Source organism: Herpailurus yagouaroundi, unplaced genomic scaffold, assembly GCF_014898765.1.
Source record: "Herpailurus yagouaroundi ecotype Mexico unplaced genomic scaffold, PumYag 77, whole genome shotgun sequence".
In the NCBI taxonomy this organism is placed as follows: domain Eukaryota; kingdom Metazoa; phylum Chordata; class Mammalia; order Carnivora; family Felidae; genus Herpailurus; species Herpailurus yagouaroundi.
In genome coordinates, this window is record NW_024412388.1 from 100,377,995 (window position 1) to 100,401,586 (window position 23,592).

Sequence of the window (23,592 nt, forward strand, 5' to 3'; positions counted from 1 at the left end):
ATTGATAGACATTTGGTTACTTTTCAGTCCTTTGCTCTCTAAACACTGATTCAACACACAGCCTTGAGTATCATCTTGTTATATCCTTACAATATGTCTTTGGGATAGAGTTTTAGTTTTCAAAAGTTTATTTTGAGAGAGAGAGAGAGTGTGTGTGCGTGTGTGTGTGCATGCACAAGTGGGGGAGGGGCAGAGAGCAAGGGAGAGAGAGAATCCCAAGTCGGCTCCACACTGTCCGCACAGAGCCCGATGTGGGGCTCAAACTCACGAACCGTGAGATCATGACCTGAGCCAAGGTCGGGTGCTTAACCAACTGAGCCACCCAGGCGCCCCTGGGATAGAATTTTAGAGGTGAGATCGCTGGGTCAAAGGGTCAGTGCATACGTAATCTTGTGAGATACTTCCAAGTTCTCTTCCGCAGGGGTAGCTGCTCAGGACTTTCAATACCAGCCTCCCCTCCTCCCACTGCCTGGAAGTTTGGCCCAACGGCTCGCCCCGGAATTGCTGGTATGTAGGGACAAGTTGAAGAAAAGGGAGCATCACAGGGTCACATGATGGCAGGACAGGAAGGGGCCTGGGTACATCTAGAATGCAGGAGCACTTATGAACCAACCCCCCACCCCCACCCCAGCCAAGGCTGCCTGGAGCCGGTAGGACTTCATGATCGATCTCTGAGTTGGCAGCTGTTTCAAAACGATATTAGTACTTTGAACAAGTGTGGCCAACGAGAATGGGTAAGGCTGGTGGCTGTTACCAGATGTGCCTCTGCACGACCAAGGGGCGAGGGGAAAGGCCTTCAGCCGTTCTCTTCAGGGAGACCCTGCCATCCCTCTGAGCCAATGTGTCACACTCACAAAGCCAGTAAATTGGACAGCGGCTACTCAGGACAGCTTATTTATAGCACCAACTGCTCTACCCTCGCCCCTGTGAAAACTGAGTGAGGAGAACAGCCCAGCGGGATGGAACGTGTGGCCATCTGTGACTCTGTTTCCACAACAAATGCCTCCCAGCTGCGTGTTCCCATCAGCACCGCGCGGGCACTTGAGCCGATGGCAGGCAGGGTGCAGCTGGGGCAGGGCCCTTGGAATCCCAACCCTCTGTGACCTCATCCCTTCCAGGAACAGCCTGATGCCAGGACAGGCCCTGGAGGTCACCCTACGTGTTCCCGAGAGAATAGAGAACAGTTCCGTGTCCAGAGTCCGCAGTGTTTCGGGGTGCAGATGGCCTTGGGGCCCGCCCAGCAGGTACCCCTGACCCTGCCAGAGTCTAACAAGGCAAGGCTCCCTTGAAGGCCTGCAGAGCACAGGGGTTCAGCCGGGAACAGCAAACTCTCCCTCTGGCACAGAAGCATATAGGTGAGCTCCGACAGGAACAGAGTAAGTTCACTTCAAAATCTGCCTCCCGTGCGAAAAACTCAGAAGACCAATTTGATGCCCATGGTGTGTCACTGTTCTACTATTTCCAGGCCAGTGCTATCGTTTTTAAATCGTTAGGGTCATGCTCCATTGTAAAAAGATGAACTGTTCTGAGCGGTCAGGCCCGTGCTCTGATGCGCCCGTCTGAACAGGCAGCCAGCGGCCTCTCCTTCCACCCAGGCACTTGCCATCAGTCTGGGAGCTGTGAAGAAAGGGGAGTCAACGGGCCCCACCTTCCAGCAGGTTCTATTCTTCCTGCTGACTCCAGCCCATCACAAGGTTGCTTGGGGTGCTCTGCCCATCACCCAAGAGGAACCAACTCGGCAGGGAGGCTTTCGGCAGGTCACTGACCAGAGAGGGTCTGAAGACACCGTCCCCGCACCCGGAGCATGGCCGACAATCGTCGCTCCTCTGCCAAATGTGATCGCGGCTACAGCACAGGGAGGGAGGGGGGCATCTAAAACCCCTATTCCTTCAGGTGCAGGAGACTTTGGAGAAACAGACCTGCTCGAGGATTCGAATAGTTACGGTTGGGCTCAAAAGCCCAGGGGGCCACCTCTCTTCCTCTCAGGCCGGGCCACACGAACGGAGGAACGCAGCAGGACAGCGGAGTGGCTGAGCCCAGGAGACCGCCGGCCTGAGGCTCTTGGCCGGAGCTCCGCTGACCCGTCCGCGAGCCACACTGTCCTCCCTTGACGAGCAAACCCTCTCCTGACACCCAGCCCACTTGGCGTTTGCCCTCATCTCTAGTTCTCAAATTCCTGATTTTGTACCCAGGATCTTTATCTGCTTCTGGCTCCCGTGATTTGGCAAATTGCCAAAGCCCAGCCGGCTGGTCTTCTTAAGGGACGTCGGCTCAGCTGACAGAGTCCCCGCTCCAGCCCCTAGCAGTCAAGGACAGCACCGCCACCCCTACAGCTCAGCTCCCTCTGATGCCCGTTTCAAAAAGTCAGCAGTCAGCTTTCGGGTCCGTTGCCGAAGGGACCTGTGTACTGAGATGTTGGAACCCTGGGTCCCCACCCCACACGCAGAGGGTGAGCACTGGACCCTGTGGAGGCCACGTCTGGAGAGATGGGCCTCCCGACGCAGCCTCCAGCCATCCTGGACCTTCAGACCCCAAGAGACTCTAAGATCAGGGCTAATCTGGACGCCGAGGTCCACAGCGGAAAACTCATGACCCCTCTGTGCTGCTTCCTACCTCTGTGCGCCTCACACCTTCCTTCCAGGCCCCCCCCACCTCAGGGAGAAGCCACCCTCCAGCTCCGCCTGTGTCTCCCCCCATCCCTCAGTGGTTGTATTTCGGGGACTCAGAAACATCGAGGGTCAACTGGACCCAGGGAACCTGACCGGTTAGCCTCTGAGCGACTGGCCTGGCCTAGCTTCCACTGGCTGTCCACAAGAGTAAATAAACTTCAGCCAGCTCTCTATCGTTACAGAAGATCAGTGACTCCCCTCAAGATCCAACCTGGCATCTTGGTCCCTAATTAAGCCTGTAGCGGCTGTCTGCTTGAAGAAAGGGCAGAAAGTAACGCAGAGCTGCTAAGACCGTCTAGAAGGGAGACGTCTTGTCAGGTGCCTCTGCCTTTTCTCTAGAGGCAACCCACCCAAAGCCCCCACCCGGATGAATACCTGAACTAGTTGTGAACGCTTAGTCCTGGACACGCGGCACACACTGCGTGCCAGGCTCTGTTTTAAGCACCGAGGACGTGGAGTCACAGAGACATTGAGTAACTTTCTCAAGGTCATCCAGCTGGCGGGCTGCAGAGGCAGGGTTCAAATCCCAGGAGTTTCGCCCTAACCACTAGGCAGAGTTTAATGGACAGCGCTTGGCACAGGATAGGTGCTTGGCAACGGTGCTGGGGTTAGAATTATTACCAACCATAGCCTCACCTGCCTTTTCACCATACAGCACGGGACTGTGATAAAGCGGTCATTTGGTAAATGGCCAGTTCTAGCCAAGTCAGGGATACAGAACTACACAAGGCAATTCCGGGCACTTGGAATTGGCTTTCCTGGACTTCATACAAGCTGTTTGTCTGGACATCTCTACCGGGTCGTAATTTCTAATTGTGTTGAGGCACAAAGCTGAGTCACGGGAACTACTCAGAAGTTCGTCGACGAGCACTGGTCCCTTGGTTAGTGAGTGAGCCGAGCCAGCTGCTAGGGACCTGCATCACATCACAGGTCTCTTACCCTCTATTTGCTGCTGTTCCCATAGAACCTCTCAGAAATGACAAAAACTCACGTGTCTCTATGAAAAATGAACGCCACACGAATGCCAACAGCTGGTGCCAATGATGGAAGAAAAGAGATTTAAAAAAAAAAATCATTCGTTCTAGAGCACCTGAGTGGCTCAGTGGGTTAGGAGGTCCACTCTTGATCTCAGCTCAGGTCATGAGCTCGTGGTTCCTGGGTTCGGGCCCCATGTAGGGCCCTGCACTGACTTTGGGGAACCTGCTTGGGATTCTCTCTCTCCCTCTCTCTCTGCCCCTCCCCTGCTTGTGCGTGTGCACTCTCTCTCCCTTTCTCAAAATAAAGAAACATTAAAAAAAAAAACCATTCATTCCTCCAAATCGGAGCCATAATCAAATTACGGAGGACACCAAGGTGGCAGCGACTCAGATCCAGGCCTTGAACACGTCCGGGCTCCGAACAAGACCTACAAATAAGTGGTTAGTCGATCTCTACAAAGACCTGTCTAGAAAAGCTGAAAGGTAGCCCTGAAGTGGGAGAAAGTGTAAAGAGCACAGTAATATTCTAGGAATGTCTTTGCAGGTTTGAGAATTTACCAAGATCGGGGGATGTAAGCTTCATGGGTAGAAAGGGTCCGCCCCATGTAACTGAGTTTGGTGGGAGTATGGATGCAGGAATCCCTTCCTCTTGTTTTCCTGCAGAAAAGAAAGTAAGTGGGAGCATCTGGGACCGTGAGGGCCCCATAATGGGCCAACCCGGGCTAAAATTCTCCACACCTTCTCCCCGGGCATAGGCAAAGGGCAGCCTGACCCTTCTCCCTGGCCTGCCACTTCCCCAAGGCAACCCAGGGACCGGCTCCAACATCTTCAAGTTTTCAAGCATAGTCCTTCAACACTCGGTCTCAATTTCCTCAACTCCCCGGCCTGCTGTGTCCTCTGCTGTCCCATCTTTGGTGTTTCTAGGGGCATCATCAAAATAGAAGGGGAGCATCACAACGGCTTCCACTGGAGGCTGAGATGGAACCTGCTGGGCAGCGAACGCCCTTGGCATTGGAGAGCAAAGTCATCACTGAAAACAAAGACAACCAGTGAGCTATTTTGTGCACAAGCGGTCCCTTTGCCGTTCTCATCAAGCCAGAAACAAATATCCTGGAATCATTGGCTAGCGGCCAAGTAAGTTAAATATCTAATTAAAAGTGAGCTGGAGGTGTTTTAAAATTGAACACTTCAAACATTTGCCAGTGCAAGCATGGTGAAATTGGGGGTTTTAACGGAGCAGCGGCAGCAAATAAAATATTTACAGGTCTCAGCAGAAATAAATGCAGAGGGGCTCATTTTTTTTAGTGAAAATGCACATATGGTCATTTTTTTTTCCAGGAGTAGAATTTAGTGATTCATCACTTACGTATAACACCAAGGGCTGATCCCAACAAGTGTCCTCCTTAATGCCCACCACCCATATACCCCACCCCCCCACCCAAGTCCCTTCCAGCAACCCTCAGTTTGTTCCCTGTATTTAAGAGTCTCTTGTGGTTTGCCTCGTCTCTGTTTTTATCTTATTTTTATTTTTTCTTCCCTTCTCCTATGTTCATCTGTTTTGCTTCTTGAATTCCACATATGAGTGAAGCCATATGATATTTGGCATTTTCTGATTGACGGTCATTACAGAGCCACCCTGGCGGGTGCTTGACGCCTCTGAGTTAGAGAATGTGCCAGGAGCACAGATCGTAGGGTAGACACTATTTGTCAGGATGTGGAAAAACACAGCCCAGTGTGTCTAAATGTGGTCATTCTTACTAGAGCAAGGAGAACGCTGTACGTGCAACTCATGGGAATGCCTGAATCTCTTTTTAGTGTAAGTATATCCCAAAGGTCGCCCGGGACATACCTACGCTAAAATTTTATTTGTTGTTTATCTGAAATTCCCATTTAATGAGGCATCCGCTATTTTCATTTGCTAAATCTGGCAACCCTAAATCCAAGATAAGCAAGTAATCCTCAAGTAATCCTCATGATCTGGAAAGTGGCTGGGGGACCAGCCAAAGAGCGGCTCAAATGTTAGAAGGATGTTCTATGAACACTTGGGCCTCTGTTTACTTCATCTGTCGAATGAGGTAACAATACATTCCCGTGCAAAGCCATTATGGGAAGGATCACCAGTGAAGTCGTAAGGCACCTAACCGCCACATTTTATGTTCTGGGTACACAGTAGCTGTCACTGATGTGGCCAGAGCCTGCGGCCAGTGAGCAGCACAAAGTAGGCTCTCAATATGCGCCAGTTCTTATCTGTAAAGGGAAGACAGCTGTCAGGTCAGAAGCGGCACCATTTATGAGTACCTGCTATATCCAAGTGCCATACATTATTTTATATAAGCCTTAGGATAACCCCGCAATAGGTATCATCCCCATCTTTCTCTGGCTACGGAAACTGCAGTTCGGGGAATTTAACTAGTTTACCGAATGTTACATGTCCTGTAGGAAGAAGACCTGGGGTCCAAACTTGCTTAACCCCAAATGCTGTGCTCTTTTCACTGCATCGTCCTATGTGCCTCGCTGGATCCCGGGAAGGTATGATCTTGCTAGAGTAACAGATTACCCTGTTTGCCACCAAAGTAACCTCCTCGCCTGAAGAGTTTTTGTCTCCGATTATTGTGCGGCGGGGGGGGTGGGGGGTGGTCCTTTGACTGCGGGAACATGGCTGTGTTCTCGTGAAGTCCGTAGAATGGGTTTTGAATTTTCGAACTCACTTTAACTGCTGTGCCTGTTTTGTATTAAGCGACGGATGATGGTAAAATTTTAGAATGAGAAAACGCAAAATTCCTTGGGGCAGCTGGCAGGATGCTGGATGATAACTGTGGATTCATTACGTGTTTCTCTCATGTTCCATTCCATCCTTACCCCCACCCCCTCTCTGTTCTTTAATGGAACCAGGAAGGTCTGACGCTCCTTTCCCCTTACAGGCTTGACTGGTAAGACCAGAAGACACAAGGATGGGCTGGAAGGTGGCCATGCTGGAAAAAGAGATCTTCTGGAGGGCGCACTTAGAAGTCAGTATTGCTTTTAGCAACACAGGGATCCTGCTAGGGGTCCCACCAAGAAGGAAGAATCCCTCCTTTTGAGGGTAACCATGATGCTACAGAAGTGAAGGCATCAGGGAGACTTGGGGCAAGACATAGGAGCAAGTGTCATGGCAGCCATGCCCAGAACGGGAAGTCAAGGCACAAAGCCAACCCAGTCCACAGGAGGGGGACATTCTCATCAGCCATACTTAAGATAGTTCTCCCTCCACTAATGTGGTTAGTTGTGTAAACTGTAGAGACATGGCCCCAGTGACGGTCAAGTGTTTTCAGTGCATGCTTTCCCAGTCAGACTTTCCCTTCAACTTCTTTTATTTTGTTATTAGTCAAGATGCCCCAGTATTTGGGGATTGCTTGCTAATTCCACTTAAATTTGTAGTCTAATTCTGGATCGGGTAGACAAAGAAGAACCTTCTTCCCGTGCCCCTCACAACAGTAAGTACCTTGAAAACTACTTGAGTGGGGCGCCTGGGTGGTTCAGTCGGTTGAGCGTCCGACTTGGGCTCTGGTCACGATCTCCTGGTTGGTGAGTTCCAGCCCCACGTTGGACTCTCTGCTGACAGCACAGATCCTGCTCTGGATTCTCCGTCACTCTCTCTCTCTCTGCCCCTCCCCCACTTGCTCATTCGCTCTCTCTTTCTCTCTCTCTCTCAAAAATAGTAAACATTAAAAAAAAAAAAAAAATGACCTGATTGATTCACTCAGCTCTTTACAGAGCTTCACACTTCCCTCTTTTCTTTCTCTCCAGTCTCTTTCCCTTTCCTCTCCTTCTACTGTGTCAGCGAAACTTGTCTTTACTGGGGCAATCCCAGCCCATATGTCCATTATACATCCCTTCCCCAAGTCCTATGGGAGCTGGTTCTGGTCTCCTGTCCTTCCTAGCCTGTCTGCAGGCTGGCTGAGAAATCAGGAGGCGGCCTGGGACCCCTGCCCTGGGCTCACTCCTCAGGCCCAGCCCCTCTCTTGCACTCACGGGTCTGAACTGCTCGTGTGAACGCAGACTTTGTGTCTGAATGTCTGTGGAAAGCTGTTTACGCGTCTGCAGGCCCAAGGGGGCTCATTTGCAGAGCTCTTACCTAAGCAGGGCTGGCTCCAAGCCCCAGGGGCCCCAAGAGGGCTCGCTAGGCCTCCCGGCAAGGGCGCAATTAGGGCACTGTGGAGAGCCATGGCTGTCCGTCAGCTCTCCGCTTCCAAAAACAAGCCTCTGACTTGAGACCAAGCCTCTCCGCTTGTTTGTATCAGCAGGTTCTCAAGTCTGAGATCTCCCGGCGGAGCTAAAGCCTTCATGGCAGCTCTATATTCGTCATGTGTTTATGTGTGAGGCAGATCCTCAGGCGCCCGCTCGGACCGTGTCCCCGGGCCCAGATGCGGAGGGAGACACAAATCGGCCCTGTGCTGTCTGGACTGACCAGGCGCTCCTTTCTTTTACCCCAGTGGTTCTGTGTCTTCACACAAGGGTGTGTGAAGACAGCCGAGTTCCCTTCCGATCTGCTCTTTTATCTGGTTTCGTTTTCAAGACATTCTCAAGCCTTAGCAGCAGTTTGGTAGGTGGTTGAGTAGACGGCTGTCCTTTTGCGGAGCCTGGAGGAAGGAATGATGGCTCTCGTTCTGGTTTTCTGTCAGCATAATCGGTCTACTTCGTGTGGGATGAGAGGGAGAACATTCGAGTGAAGAACACTGCTTCGGGTCTTTACGTTGGAAGTGGTGGCCAGTAATGTTGATGAAGACTTATTACACATATCCCAGTTTTCTTCATAAATTCATGATGGCGGTGCTGCTGCTGATGGCAGTAGGGGTGGGGGTGATGGGGACGAGGCCGGAGGAAGAAGAGGAGGAGGAGGAAGAAAGGGAGGAGGGGCGGCAAACAGGAGGACTCATTTCCAGCATTATTGTTCCTGGCTCCGAGACCTCCTCTTGGCCTACAACATCGCCCAAATGGCATCCCCTTCGACTTGGTGTTCCATTCACTCTGATTTTATCAGCACTCCGAAACACTGAGTTTTCGTGGACACCGGTGGGACCTGAAATGAACCGAATGGAGTCATTTCTCACAGAACTTCCCAGCATCAAGGTCTCCTGGAGACAGTCTGATCATCTGTATGTGTCGTTACTTGTTAGCTCACCTCGGCAATCTTTAGGTGCGGAAAGAAATACCAGTGAGGAATACAGTGCTTTGAACCCAAGACCTGTTTGGGGAAAAGCATCTATTTTGGGTCAGACAGATGAGAGTTCAAACCCCAGGCTTTTCATTTCCTAGCAATTTATACTTTTTTTATTACCTTTTTTATTATGCATGTATGTACGTATTTATTTAAGTTTATTTCTTTATTTTGAGGGAGAGCAGAGAAAGTGAGCAGGGGAGGGGTCGAGAGAGAGGGAGAGAGAGAACATGCGAGCAGGGGAGAGGGGCAGGAGGGAGAGAGAAAGAATCGTAAGCGGGCTCCACACTCAGCATGGAGTCCGATGCGGGGCTTGATCCCACAACCCTGGGAACATGACCTGAGCCCAAATCGAGAGTCAGATGCTCAACTGACCGAGCCACCCAGGTGGTAATTTGTACTTTTAAGCTTGAATTCCTCTTCCATAAACGGACACCCACAGGGCCTGGCACATAGTCAGTTCTCAATACATGTCAGTATCTTTGATGCTCACCCCATTTCCAGGATGGGATCCAAGGCAAAATCCCAATGCTCGGTTTTCTGTCAACTTTCTGCTTCCCTTTATCCTAGACCCCAGCCAGAACCAGTGGGCAGTTCCTGTCCTAAACATTTTTCAGGAGCCACATGTTCCTTTATTGAGAATCATCTTGATTCCTGTGACTTAGGATAACAAAGCTTCGGACGGCAAAACAACAGCTTTTAAAGAGAGAGGGAGAAGGTGTAACCACTCAATGGGTTGTTTTTTTCAAATGCCACCCAACTGTTTTTTTTTCCACTGAATGGGCTGATGTTCTGATTGACTTAACCATGTGAAATGATTCTATAACTTTTTTTGTTTTGTTTTTTTTTTTATACCATCAGGATGTTTTCCTTGATGTCTAGCCCAGGTTCTCTTTACGTATATCATTCCATTCTTCCTGCTTATGCCGTCCGGCACCGAAAGAAAACATCTAGATTCCACCACTTGGATTTGTACTTTTCAAATATTTATAAGCCGTGGTCATGACTTCGTACAGTCAATCCTATACATATTTAATTTTCCTTTATAAACAAGTCGTTTTCTCCTTAAGTCATTTATTTTTCTCTTGTGAAATCTTTCCAGGGTTGCTTTTGCCTTAAGACGAAGAGATGCCCCTGAGTGGATTGTTATCAAACAGCCTTTAAAAAGTAGTTGTTCTGGAACCTGGGGGTATGTATTAAAAGTACAGGCTCTCTGACCTCATTGCCAGTGATCCTGTTTCACAGTTCCTGGGGTATGGACCCCAGAATGCACATTCCAGCAACCACACCCACACATGCACGATCCCCAGGTGATTGTGTTGGGAATCCCCTATAGGCCACCGTTGGCATGACAAAGTGAATAATAAACCGGTAAGTTCTTCCTTCCCAATTTGCAATCACACTCGGGCCTAATCTTCCTGAGGTTACGTCAAGACCGTCTTTTATTTTTTATTTTTTTAATGTTTACTTGTTTTTGAGACAGCGAGAGACATCTCATGAGCCTGGGAGGGGCAGAGAGAGAGAGAGAGGGAGACACAGAATCTGAAACAGGCTCCGGGGTCCAAGCCGTCAGCACAGAGCCCGACGCGAGGCTCGAACTCACAAACCGTGAGATGGTGACCCAAGCCGAAGTCAGACGCTTAACCAACCGAGCCACCCAGGCGCCCCTCAAGACCATCTTGATGAGAGTTTCAGTGTTGCCAAACCCATCAGTCAAATACATTGTTTTGGTTTACAAGTGCAGATGGCCAAGCGTATCCATCAGAGAGATTTGGCCAGTTTTAACTTCCAGAAGGCTCTTCCTTTTCACTGCTCTTAGGGTTCTAGGTCAAGGGGTGAGGGTTGTGGAGGGTAGATTTCACTGCCACCTGCACATTCCTAGAAATCTAGCACTTTTGTATCCTGTAGGGTTGCTGTTTCCTATCTCTACTTTCATAAGTATATTGCTCCCGTTAATAATAATATTTCTTTGTATTTGTACGGCACATTGTGTTTCACAAAATATCCTAACTCCCATGATTTCATCTCATCTTCACCACAGCTTGGTGTGGTAAGTAGGCCAGGCATTACTGTTTTCATTTTCCAGATGAGGAAATGCTCAGAGAGAATAAGTCACTTGTCTAGGGATTTACAAAAAGGAAAGACAAGACCCAGAGCTTAACACGAAGGATTCTTTCACTACCTCTACCTTAAGATCACACTTTTCCATACTGTTATATTATCAAATCTATAGTCTTTGAACGTTGCTGATTAATAAATAATATGTTTCCTTCATTAAGTTATTCACCATTCAACATAGCTGGTTGGAAGGAACAGGACATATTCAAGGAGGGTATTTTTAACTTACTGTTTACTCGCTGTGTTGATATTGTGCACAATTGTAGAATAGTTCATCATTCCTCTAAGTTTTATTTTGAAAGTTAAAATAAAAGGCAGTGGCAGTTTCTCATGTTGTAAAGAATACATTATTCGCCTCAAGGGTTCAGCCCACAGTGAATGATTTGCTATATAGACGCCATTATCGGAGAAGGAGGCAAGGGGGCCAGGATAAGGCCGAGGCCATGGGTGTAATTATCCCAGGCTCCTATCAGTCAATGGATCGTAATTAATTAAAAGAATTTATCGGGGCGACTAAGTGGCTCAGTTGGCTGAGCGCCCAACTTCAGTTCAGATCACGATCTCACAATTTATGGGTTCGAGCCCCACATCGGGCTCTGTGCTGACAGCTCAGAGCCTGGAGCCTGCTTCCGATTCTGTCTCTCTCTCTCTCTCTCTCTCTCTCTGCCCTTCCCCTGCTCACGTTCTCTCTCAAAAATAAATACACATTAAAAAAAGTCATTTAAGGGGCGCCTGGGTGGCGCAGTCGGTTAAGCGTCCGACTTCAGCCAGGTCACGATCTCGCAGTCCGGGAGTTCGAGCCCCGCGTCGGGCTCTGGGCTGATGGCTCAGAGCCTGGAGCCTGTTTCCGATTCTGTGTCTCCCTCTCTCTCTGCCCCTCCCCAGTTCATGCTCTGTCTCTCTCTGTCCCAAAAATAAATAAACGTTGGAAAAAAAAATTTTTAATAAAAAAAAAAGTCATTTAAATAAATAAATTAATTAAAGTCTTTATTGGATACTAGCCATATTCAAAGTCTACACATTAGATAATACTAAAAGAGTATAGAAGCAATATAAGAGAATCCAGGTGCTGAGGGACTTGCGAGTCTTTGAACATCCTGTTCTTTACCGCCATGACTCATTCATTCATTCATAGCATAAATATTTTGTTGAGCACTTACAGTGAACCACACACATGACTGGCTACGGAGCTACCACAGTGGACAAGACAGACCCAGCCCTGCTTCATGAAGTCAATGGCGTGGCAGGGGAAACACACACCTCAGGGAGCATGAATGCAATAAGGGGGATGGGCAGGGGGTCCCGCGTGTACGCACAAGGGGCATCCAGTCAGCCAAGACCAAATGGCCCTTGCCAGGAAGCTGTATGCGCGTAGCGGGCCCATTGCTCTTAGGTGGATTGTAGATCGATTCGGGGTGGCCCGCAGGGAGTGTGCTGAGGGCCTGGCCCTCACGGAGGGCACCAGGGAGTCACTGTTTCATACGAACACTCCGCCTGAAACATTTTCCTCCCCTCCCCCGTTAGCTACGTTCTAGCGTCCACAGGTCTCCAACCGTCACCAAACCGGGCCATGTTAGAGAGCGCACCTCTGTGCACGGCGGCATCCTGTGCACATCCTCTCCGCTCGTGCCCATCGTCCTTCACAGGTCTCCGCTTCAGGCTGCGAGCGCTGGGTCGGTTACCCCTGTGTCCCTGAACAAGCAAATGCCTGCCACATAGGAGGAACTCAGTAGATGTTTGCCGAATGCACAAATGAATGAAGACTTCTAACCTTCAGGAGCTAGTTGAGGAAGGGGTAGGGAGCTGAACATACACAGAGGAAACCATTTGCAGACAATTAGGCACAAGTCCACATTCTAATGTATAAAATCGTGCCTGCCCAGGCATTTATGACGCACCTCTTACCCAAGCACGCCTATTCCTGAGGGGTGCAAACTGCCCTTGCATGCTGTGTATGTTTACTCTCTAATAAGGGAACTATCAGGGAATCACCTGGAATCACAAACGGCATCACCCCACCCCGCTAAAGACCAATTTATTTTGGGGCGCCTGGGTGGCTCAGTCAGTTAAGCGGCCGACTTCGGCTCAGGTCATGATCTCGTGGTCCGTGAGTTCGAGCCCCGCGTCGGGCTCTGGGCTGATGGCTCAGAGCCTGGAGCCTGTTTCCGATTCTGTGTCTCCCTCTCTCTCTGCCCCTCCCCCGCTCATGTTCCGTCTCTCAAAAATAAATAAAGATTAAAAAAAAAAAGACCAATTTATTTTGGAGCTACTAGGGGTAGAGTCTATCAGAAACGTGGAATGAGTCAGCAAGTTTCCATTCAAAGCTGCTCGGCGGCAGGGGTAAAACCTAGCAGGAACCGTGGCTCATCCAGACAGTGGAATGTCACGCAGCACTAAAAAGGGAAGGGGCTGCCAAGCCATGAGAGGCCACGGAGGAAACTGAGATGCACATTATCGCGTGAAAGAACCGATCTGAAGAGGCTGCATGCTATGTGATGCCAATTATACGACATTCTGGAAAAGGCGATGCCATAGAGACAATAAAAAGATCAGTGGTGGAACACAGGGGTTTTTAGGACAGTGAAGCTAGTCTGTGTGATACTGCAAGGGTGGATACGTGTCATTATGCATTTGTGCAAAGCCGCAGGATGTAAGACCTCACGAACGATCCCTGACGTAAGCTATAGACTGAGAGTGATCGTGACGCGCCGGGGCATTAGGATAGCATTCATTTTAATTACTGAGGCTTTTTTTTTTTTTTTGCCCCTTTTCCTTAAATGTTGTGTCTACCCTCCTTGCCAGAGGCATCCTGGGGTCTGTCCTCCAGTATCCCTGTGGCAGGCGATACGCAGACTCCCTCTGCCGGAGCTTAAACTGCCAATCCTCGAGGCGCCCCCCCCTGCTCCCCTCCCCTCCCCCACTCCCCCTGTGCTCCTGCCTCTACAGGTCCTCCTCTCTCCCCTCCAGCAGGTCTGGGCATTACTGTTCTTCTCTGCCAGCTCGCTCTCTCCCCTTCACACTGTCTCACCTCTACATCCACACTCAAGTTGTGTGTTCTCGGCACTCTGCTCTGTCTACCTCTCCCCTCCCTTCCTCTCACAACTGGCTTACTTTTAATAGAAGACGTTTGTAAGTACCTGTCTGCTATGCATCTGTCGTCTGGGCAGGAAAACACAGGCTCATTTGTTGAATCATCAAGACAGCTCCCCCTCCCCGCCCCCCAGCCGTGGAAAAAGGCTCCAAATCGTCTACAGATCTCTCGTCTGTTTCCTTCCCTCACAGTGTCCCCCGGACCCCATTAAGTGGTTGGTTGTAGAGTAAGAATATGGGCTGTATTGTTCCATCTCTCGTGGCTTCCCACCCACCACGTGCTGGGCACACGCTCCAACCCAAAACCTCTGATGATTTCCACACATCCCTGTGCTGCTCTCATATGACAGACAGAGGCACTTCACAGATGAAGTGACATCCATCAGTCCCATAACCGACCAGGGACAGAACAGAGATTTAAACCTAAGCGTTTTGACCCTCAGTCCCGTGTTCACTCCATTGTTCCATGAACTCTCCCCTCGACAACCTCCAACGCCCGACACCCTCCTCCAGGAAATCACTGGATGGTTTGATCAATTAGCATGGGCCAACTGATGTTGTCAAATAGCAAACTTTTAGATTTAGAAAGGTCAAGAGATTCTTTAGGTCCCTGCAGACACACATGCAGCCGCCGATCGAAAACTCTCCCACTTTTTCCCTCTAGCGTGAATTTATCCGGCAACTTTTTTCCAGCCCCTCTGCAGAGCCATTTACAAATTCCCGCTTGCAAGGCTGCTGAAGGAGGAAATGTACCAATACGGTCTCTGCGACAGACTGCTGTGCGCTTTCAAAACACAGACACAACACCGGTGAGTATGTGTGTGTATTATATTTCTCAGCGGAACATCCTCAGAAGCCAGGGACATTAGTTTTCCACCCCAGCATGCAGGCTTTGTGGTCCTGGGAGCTTGTGGGAGGGCAAAGTCCTGCAGAGAGGCCATTGTTTTCCTTGCCTTTGCTGATAGCATGAGATCAGCTCAGTGATGATGGCAGATCTCCAAGACCAAGAAAAGAGCCACTGGGGGTACAGTAATGGGAAGCAGTAAATTGTTGAAGATATTTGCAATCTAACCAATAGAAGTCGTGCCTTTTCTGGGAAACTGAAGTACGAAATGCTTGAGTGCCTGATGGGTTCTGAGGCCTCGGTAAGTGTGTGGGGGTGGGTGCCAGGACCGAACCAATCATTGTGACCACAAGCCACCTCTATCCATATCTGAGATCCCCAGTGAGAATGACTGGAAAGATTCCCCGGTATGGCAACGCTAAAGCAACTCGGATTAGGGAGGCGGGGAATGCCCACCTTCAGTGCTCTCCAGGGGTCATCCGTTACAACACAACCTGTTGTCAAATGCTGATACAGGCGCTTTACAGAAGTCATGCCAGATAATCCACACCACAACACGAACGGGGCAGGTGCTCATATGGCCCTGCTTTAAAGATGGAGAAGGCGAGATCCAGGGAAGTCAAGATCATGTATCAATTAAGGGGGAGGGGCAAAATCCAAACAGTTTTGTCTGACTCCAAAGCACATCCTCTTAACTATCCCTCTCTGTTGCCACCAAAGCTCTTGGGCACCAATTACACAAGCCATCCCTAAGTAGATGTCACCTGTCACTCATTAATTCAGTCAACGCTCCACAACACCTAGTGAGTATCTACACTGTGCCAGGCCTTTTGCTGGGCACCGAGGCTTCCCTGATGAGAGAGCTGTGAACCACGCCTTCACAGAACTTGGAATCTGCTGGGTGACTGCCAGGGTTGCCACTTAAGTTGGGTAGTTTGGGTCCTGCACAAAGTTCTCTTGGCCCAAGTAAAAACTAAAACTCAGCTCGCATTCCACTAGGCTCTGTGCCCACATCTTCTGTATCCTCCAGAAGAAGCAATTATAGAACTTTTCCCAAAGCATAACGTGGGCTATGGGGAAGTCCCTACCTCCCCTGTACTTTTCAGGCTAATGTCACCCTGAAAGATCCCCATGACAACCCGCAGTGTCCAGGGAACGTGAACCTGTACCAGGGCAGATTCTGGACAGTAAGAGGTCAAGAGCAAAATCAAGAAAGTGTAGTTTGGTCCATTTGAGCTCAACCAATGAGGTCCACATCCACTTTCAGGGAATCTTGGCCAGTCAACCATGATTCAAACTAATCCCCTCCCCACTCCTGCCCCCTGCCAAGAAAAGTATGGGAATGAGTAAACCTTCTTGCAATTCCCAAAGATAGTAGCCCCCATCTCAGCCAAGGGCTGAGCCCTTGCTTTGCCCTGGACCTTCCGGCCTTCTCTCCAAAAATGTCATGCCCCATGGCAGCTGAAAGGAAGGCTTCCAGAGATACCGCACAGAACAAGTGAGGAGAAAAGTCAAGGTGACATCAAACCCAAAGTCCATTATCCCTGCGAACAGAAACAGAGACTAAAGGAAAAGTTCTTCGGGAAGAGGAATGAGTTTTCTGTGTGTGTAACTTTCAGATTATAATTGTATAATGGCTCATCTTTACGACGCCTTCGTGTACGAGGCACATTGTGTAATTCTTATGAAAACCCTGGTATGATTCCTTTTTGATAGATGAGGAAGTTGATAAGCAGAGAAAGCAAATAATTTGGCCGAGATCACATAGTTAGGAAGCCGCAGCGGTAGGAGATGGTAAATGAGGGTCCACTTGACTCAACAGTCATGTGATTAACTTGCCTTCCGGCTTTGAGAGGGATGTCCTCAGCTCTAAGATCAAGATAAAGGAGGTGAGATAAAGGGAATGTGGCTAATGCGCGCAGTGAGGCAGGTGGAGAGAAGGGAAGGAAGAAAAGCAAAGGTAGCAGAGGGCGGGCCCTAATGACTCCTCTTGGGTGATAAAGAGGGACAGTTAGTACAACTCCCTATAAATGGAGTTTTGGGGTATCCGCAACCAGAGGGGAAAATGTCCCAGCCGGGAAGAGCCTTTGTGTTCTCACCCAGCCCCTCCTGTACAGCTGAGGAAACAGAAGCCCCGAGACAGCTAGTGGCTTCCCATGGGTCCCCGGGACGTTCTAGAAGCTGAGCCGTGGCCAAGCCCCGGCTCTCCTGGCTTTCAGGCCTAATAATTCTGCCACCCCTGTGATCGCTAAGATTAGTATCATCGGGGCCCATGGTGCTGTAAACAGCTGTGGTCACCCACCGTCCAGTTATTTTAGCACATGGCACCCTGACACCCATCGTTGTGTGGCTTAAAGAAAACACTGCCCTGGTCATGCGAGCCTCAGAGGAATGGAAAATTCCAGGTCAGTGAACAACACCCCCTCTAGGTATCCTTCACCAGCCCTGCCTTCGGTGGCTCCCGGGCCCTCCTGTCCCACCAGCGGTTAATATTTCACTTGGGTGAGACTTTAGGGAACAAAGAACACGAAGCTGGCCTTGAGGGGCCAAAGGTAGGCGGCCAGTGGTGCCTGATGCGGCTCATAAATAAGAACAAATGTACTTTGGATAAGAACCGGCCGGCCTCCCGCAGAACAGCTGGGGAGCCTATTCATAGGAAAGCGTGTTATTTGTGTCTGCCGGGCATTTGAATTAGCCTCACCTAACTGCGCTGCCTTCCCGGCTGGTATGAGTCACACTCCTCATTCACAAGCAAGGGGTGGCCAGGGGCAAAGGGGAATTGCTCCTTCGGGCCAGCTGACGGAGACGCGGAGGGGGGGGGGCAGGACTGGCATTTCCAAGGACACGTCTTTCCCCCGGTGGCAAGGGCTGAGGATCAAGGGAACACATTTGTCCACCAGCCCGATTCTTCTCCGTGTGGGGGGCCGTACCTCCTCAGACCCTCCGTAATTGCCCCTTCGTCCAGGCTCCTGGGCAGACCCAGGAGTCAGTCCCGCTGGTGGCTTCGGCTACCCGACGACACCCTGAGAGCACCATGGGAGGGCAGCTCCCAGATGCCACCTTGCGCCCCCAGCTCCACTGCTCCTTGGCCACCGTATCACCAGCTCACGTGCTGTGGCCTGAAGGACCGAGCCTGTGGGTGACTCCTCCGCATGCCTGACATGGCCTCCCTGGGAGCCGCCACCCCCAGTCCTCCTTCCTGCTGTGCAGCTAAGCCTAGCTCCGGCCTGATCCTGATGCAAGACTATGCCAAAAGCAGGGCCCACTCTGGGCCAGAGTAGCCCCGGGAGCCCCAGGCTTGGGCACCCCTCATCCAAGCAGCCCTGAAAGGGGGTTCCCAGGGCCTAGCTGGAGGATCAGCTCCACAGAGGCCCCAAGAGTTCCCATCCATCTCGGACCCAGAGGGCAAACTCCAGCTCTACTCTCAAAACGAGGTGGCATCTGGGGCCCATCGGACTACAAGCCTCAGGAAGGCGTTAGGTCCTCCTTCCCATTGGTGTCTTCCCTTCCCTGCGCCGTGTTCCTCTCTTCCGCTCCCACAGGCTTGCAGTCTGGGGGTCGGTCACCCAGAAAATATTCAGGTGCATTTTGAGAGCCCATCCAGCCACGGATGGCTTAGCTGCTCACGGGACCAGGCTGTGCCTGTATCTTTGCATCCCCACACGGCGGTTCACGGCTGGCACACAAACAAGGACTTCGTGTGCACTCACCACATTTCTTTGACAACTCGACCTTGCTCCGTGCAACAGGGACTTCTTGACTCTGCGTTTCTGCAGGGCCTAGTGCCAGCCCTGACACAGGATGGGGACGTAATCAGTGTCGTTCACTTGACTCGTCCCCTCTGAGGGAAGATCTTTGTAAATGATTCCACGTCGCAACATAACGGACACAGACAAGGCCATCTGATGCATTCGAAACTTACACGAATGGGCATACGACCCAGGCAGACGCTGTGGATGCGTGGACCTCCTCCAAGAAACTAGTGACCTGTTTAGAAATTATACTTTTTACCATTCTTCGTGAGCGCAGATGATCGCCGAACAGAAGACGTGGGATTTCAGCCGTCTTCCCAGGAGAGGGGATGAGCCGCCTGCTAAATCATCCCTCCTTCCTTTAACATTTGTGGGTGACGACAGGGCACCTACCGACCACTCAAGGAGCACAGACCCAGGAGGACCCTACACGGAGGGCTCCCGGTCTGATGGGGTGAGATCACATTCACAAAGAACTCATTACCCGGGGGTCGGCGCTGCTGTAGAAGGATGGTCTAAGTGCCCCGGGAGGGATAAATCCCTCCCCGGGTCAGGACGGGAGGACGAAGGTAGGAAAGGCCATTTGAGGGATGGACAGATCCAGATGGACAGTAGAGTATCCTCGGCCAGAGGATATTAACAAAGGCATTGGAATTCGGCATTACGCTGGGAATGTAACTACCATGTCAGGGCATTCACTTCTCTCTAATAAACTCAGCTGGTTTCAAGGACTCTTCCTGGAAATCGATACCTGGATTCGCTTCGCCTATCAGTCCCAGAGTCTAGACGTGGGTGAACGGGTTTCGGGGGAGCAGGGTAGAACTCGTGCCTGGAACCCTGGACCCAGCACAACCAAAGACACCCTCAGGGGCCTGGACACGAGGCCGTGCCTGACCACATCCCCAGCCCTGACCGGCTAGGTGTGGACAGACCCTCTCTAGTTCCCCCTCGTGTGAGTAAGAACCTTATCAGAATAAAAGCTGTAAAAATGCCCAACTTTAACCTTATTAAAGTCACACTGCTCTGGTCGTGGCAACCCTCATAGGGTTTTACAATTCAGCCTCTACAGCTGGAGTCCTTGAATAGCCCAAGGTCTGTCAGGGTCCGTTGATGGGTGACTAATGTGATCACGATCGGAGCCAGCCCACCCACATTCTCACCCTCCCCCAGCCCAGCCCCCACCGGGCTCACCGTGGCCTCCCACAATGGCCTCCTGTATTGGTACAAATGGAAACTGAGAAATTTCCACTATCCTGGACCCCCGGAGGAACGTGTGAGTGCGCCCCACAGCACTCACCCACTGACATGGTATTTTCCTCTGGATTAATGAAGCACAGTGGAATTTTTATCTGTCCTTGTAATGATTAATATGTCAAATCAATACCACGGGAGGGGCAAACAAGAAAATGACACGAGAGCCAGCATAGGAGGGGGGAAGAGGAAAAGTAGGACGGGAAGAGAGGACACAAAGCAGGAAAGGAAGTGGGAAGAAACAGAAGAAAAGGACAGAGAGAAAATGGGGGCTGTGTTGGATCAACCCAACAGGTCAAAGCACACTGAGGGGTCTTCTCCTGCCCCCTGGGCCACATTAGGGAGAAGCTGGATGAGTCAGTCCCTAAGGTGAGGTCTCCCGGAAGCAGTTATTAGCAGAAGGTTCTGCTTATGTTATGGGGGTTACGGACCCTTGCAGATTGGAGGAAAGAGACGAGCTTTCTCCGGAGAAAAAAACGTGCACAAAGAGAAATTTGGCAAACAGTGTCAGGGAGTTCACTAAGCCCCTAGACCTTCATAAAAAAAAAAAAAAAAAAAAATGACCCTGTGTTCAGATGACGGCATGTCAGCAGCTGGGACTGTGTCACTTCTATCAGCCCCCTATGCAATGGGAGGCCCTCCAGAAACAGCTTCGGGGAGATGACCATTAATGGCAGCAGCCATGTGCACCCCTCTGCTGAGCCTGTCTTGCCCTAAAAGAATGCAATCCTCTCAGCCCACCCTTAGGCCCAGTGCAGCTTCCCAGGGGCCTAGATTTGTGGGGTCCCCTCGCCCACTCCAGGGCATCCGGTCACCCCCGGAGGAGGTGCTGTCCACTCTGTGCGCGGACATCCTCTGAGTCCTCTAGACCAGCACACAGATGGACCGAGGGATGTTGGCCAAACCACCAATGGGGAAAACACTTGGAACACAAATGAGTCCTCCAGAGCCAAGTTTCCCCCTCTCCTGGTGAGTATTTGTATCAGGTCGTAGCATAATGATTTCATATTCTGTAGAATTGAAATCTGGCTTTATGTAAACGTCATTGCCTTTACTGGAATCATCTGTCAGTTTCAACAAGGCTAGACATTTCCTTTCCCGTTTCTTGATCTACATCTGTCAACAGTGCTACGGGCCAGAGTGATTCAGGGTTATAGGCTCCCATGCACGGTCCTGTGGACCGTCACGTATTGTTGTTCTTTCCCTAAAAGCCAGAGGGGGGAAATCAGGGTCTATACGCCCTACAAAAGTTAAACTACCTCTGTAATGGGAAAATAGTTCAAAGTTGAACAGTAAACGCTGCTTTGCACACTCAGCCGAGCAAGGAATTAGCGAATTCACAGATTTTATTTCCGATTACACTTTGTAACGTTTTGTGTTGAGGTAACTATAAATTCAAAGAAAGTCGCAAAACATACACATATGCTACGATCACAGTAGCCAAAAGGTAGACACAACCCAATCCTCTATTGACGAATGATTGGAGAAACGAAATGTAGTACACGCGTACAATAGAATATGGCCCAGCCTTTAAAAGGAAGGAAATTCTGCTAAGTACTACAACATGGATGAGTCTTGAAGACATTAGGCTAAGTGAACAAGCCAAACACAAAAGAAGAAATGTCGTACGACACTATTTACACGAGGAACCTAGACTGGGCAACTCATAGAGACACACGGTAGAAGGATGGTTGTCACTGGCTCTGGCACTGGGCGCGTGGGGCGTTACCATTTGATGGACATGGAATCTCAGTATGGAAAGATCTGGAAATGGATCTGGGGGGTGGTTGGACAACGACGTGAATGCATTTAATGCCACGGCCCCCCGTAACTACACAAAAGTAGTTTGGAGTATAAATTTTGTTATCTGTGTTTTACCCCCGCTCTCGCCAAATGTACAAGGAAGTCCCACGGACCCTTAACCCAGCCTTTGCAATGGTAACGCCCGTATGGCTATAGCACAAGATCAAAAGCAGGAAATGGACCCTGGTGCAATCCAGAGTGAATTCAGACTTAGACTTTACCAGTTTTACAAGCACTCGTCTGTGTGTGTGTGTGTGTGTGTGTGTGTGTGTGCAGTTCTGCGCAATTTTCTCTCCTGCATAGCCACCGCTGTGTTCAGAGTCCTTCACTGTCCACAGGGCTCCTTTGTGCTACCCCTTTAGAGCCACAGCTGCTCTCTTCCCACCAACCTCTAACTCCTGGCGACCACAAGACTACTCTTCATCTCCGTAATTTTTTCATTTCAATATTGTTACATAAGTGAAATCATATGGTATGTGACCTTTTGAGATTCTTTTTTTTTCTGCTCAGCATAATTGCCTTGAGACTCATCCAACTGGGTGCCCGTATCTATAGTTAGTTCCTTTTATTATTGACTAGTATTCCATGATATGGATGCAAAGTTATGATTGTATTCTTGTGTGTAATAGTAACTGATAATTCTTCAATTCTTTGTCCACATTAAGACCACTGGTAAGTAGCCTTGACTCCAACATGGCCTCTATAGGAACTGCCATATCAGGGGCTCACTAGGGTGTCCGAAGTGTCCACCCACATAAGGGTCTTGAGACCACAGACTGTGTTTCCTTAAGGAAAGAGGTCTTATGGGGCAAGCTCTTTGGCCTGCTGTCCTTCACCCGTGGGGACCCAAGTGGACAGGCAAGATGATACAATGGGACCATCACCTGTCAACAGAATCAGCACAGTCTCCAGACCCCTCCTTTCCCACTTTAAGTGCTGAGAATGCCTGGGTCCATTGTGGAACGGGCAGCTGGGGCTCCTTTAAAAAGGAAGGTAAGCCAGTGTTCAAAAAATATATATGTATATGATGTTTCCAATTCTCGGAAGGGAGCTTTTATATTTCTGCCACCCTCCGTAGCCTTTGGCTGTTTCCTTGACTGTCCATCCCAATATGACATAAACTCCCAACCCTTGTGCCTGGCCCAGAGCCCGGCACCCACTGGCACCCCATGAACGTTATGGCAGGTGGTGGTGGTATTGAAGCAGGGGGCCGAGTCAAGGAGGGATTGCAGAAGATCACCAAATCCGGTGAGCAACATGTCATTTCTTTTGATTTCAAAAACCTGCCACCTTGGCTCTTTGACAACAGGTGGGAGTCGGGGAGAAACACTAAAACAGTCCCTTTCTTTTTCCTCCTCACTTGTGGCTCTGACTGTCCTGGCCCCTCCTCCCTCCACACCCACCGTCTGCCTCCCAGACTCTGGGACAGAACTCTGTGTTCTGGGGAGGGTGGGGCGTCTTACCTCGGAGCAAGTGGCCGTGGCCAAGGAGGTGAAAAAGGCATGCTGAGTGGGGGAGAGGCAGTCCAGGGGGCTCTCCAGGCACAGGCATGAAGGAGCAGAAAGAACTAAAATTGCCCAGAAAAAACAAACAGGACACAGGTAACTTGCAGCCTTGCCCTCCATTTTTCCCGTCCCCGCGTCCACACCTTCACTTCCCAGCCTTCGATTGCTTCCATGGGCAACCTAAGAGTTCACACCTCTAGATAACTGATGGGGGCAAACTGATGGGGGCAAAGATGCCCCAACATACCTAAAACTGCCTTGAGGCCCCAGATCTTGGGACAGTTCCCAGCTGCTTGGCTTCCGCCACACAGAACAATAAGGGGAAGGTGGCTGGAACTAACCTAGGGAGGACACAATCGCCGACATGGGCTCTTTGAAAAGAACAA

General features: G+C 50.2%; 1 long non-coding RNA gene across 1 annotated transcript in view; it reads right to left on the minus strand.

Annotated features, from left to right (window-relative positions):
- LOC121027765 (uncharacterized) overlaps positions 1-23,392 on the minus strand; it is a 29,190-nt gene extending 5,798 nt beyond the window's left edge. The window contains exon 1 of the long non-coding RNA XR_005788919.1: positions 23,165-23,392. This is a non-coding gene — a long non-coding RNA (uncharacterized LOC121027765). The remainder of the gene's footprint in view (positions 1-23,164) is intronic.
- Positions 23,393-23,592: the final 200 nt, after the last annotated feature.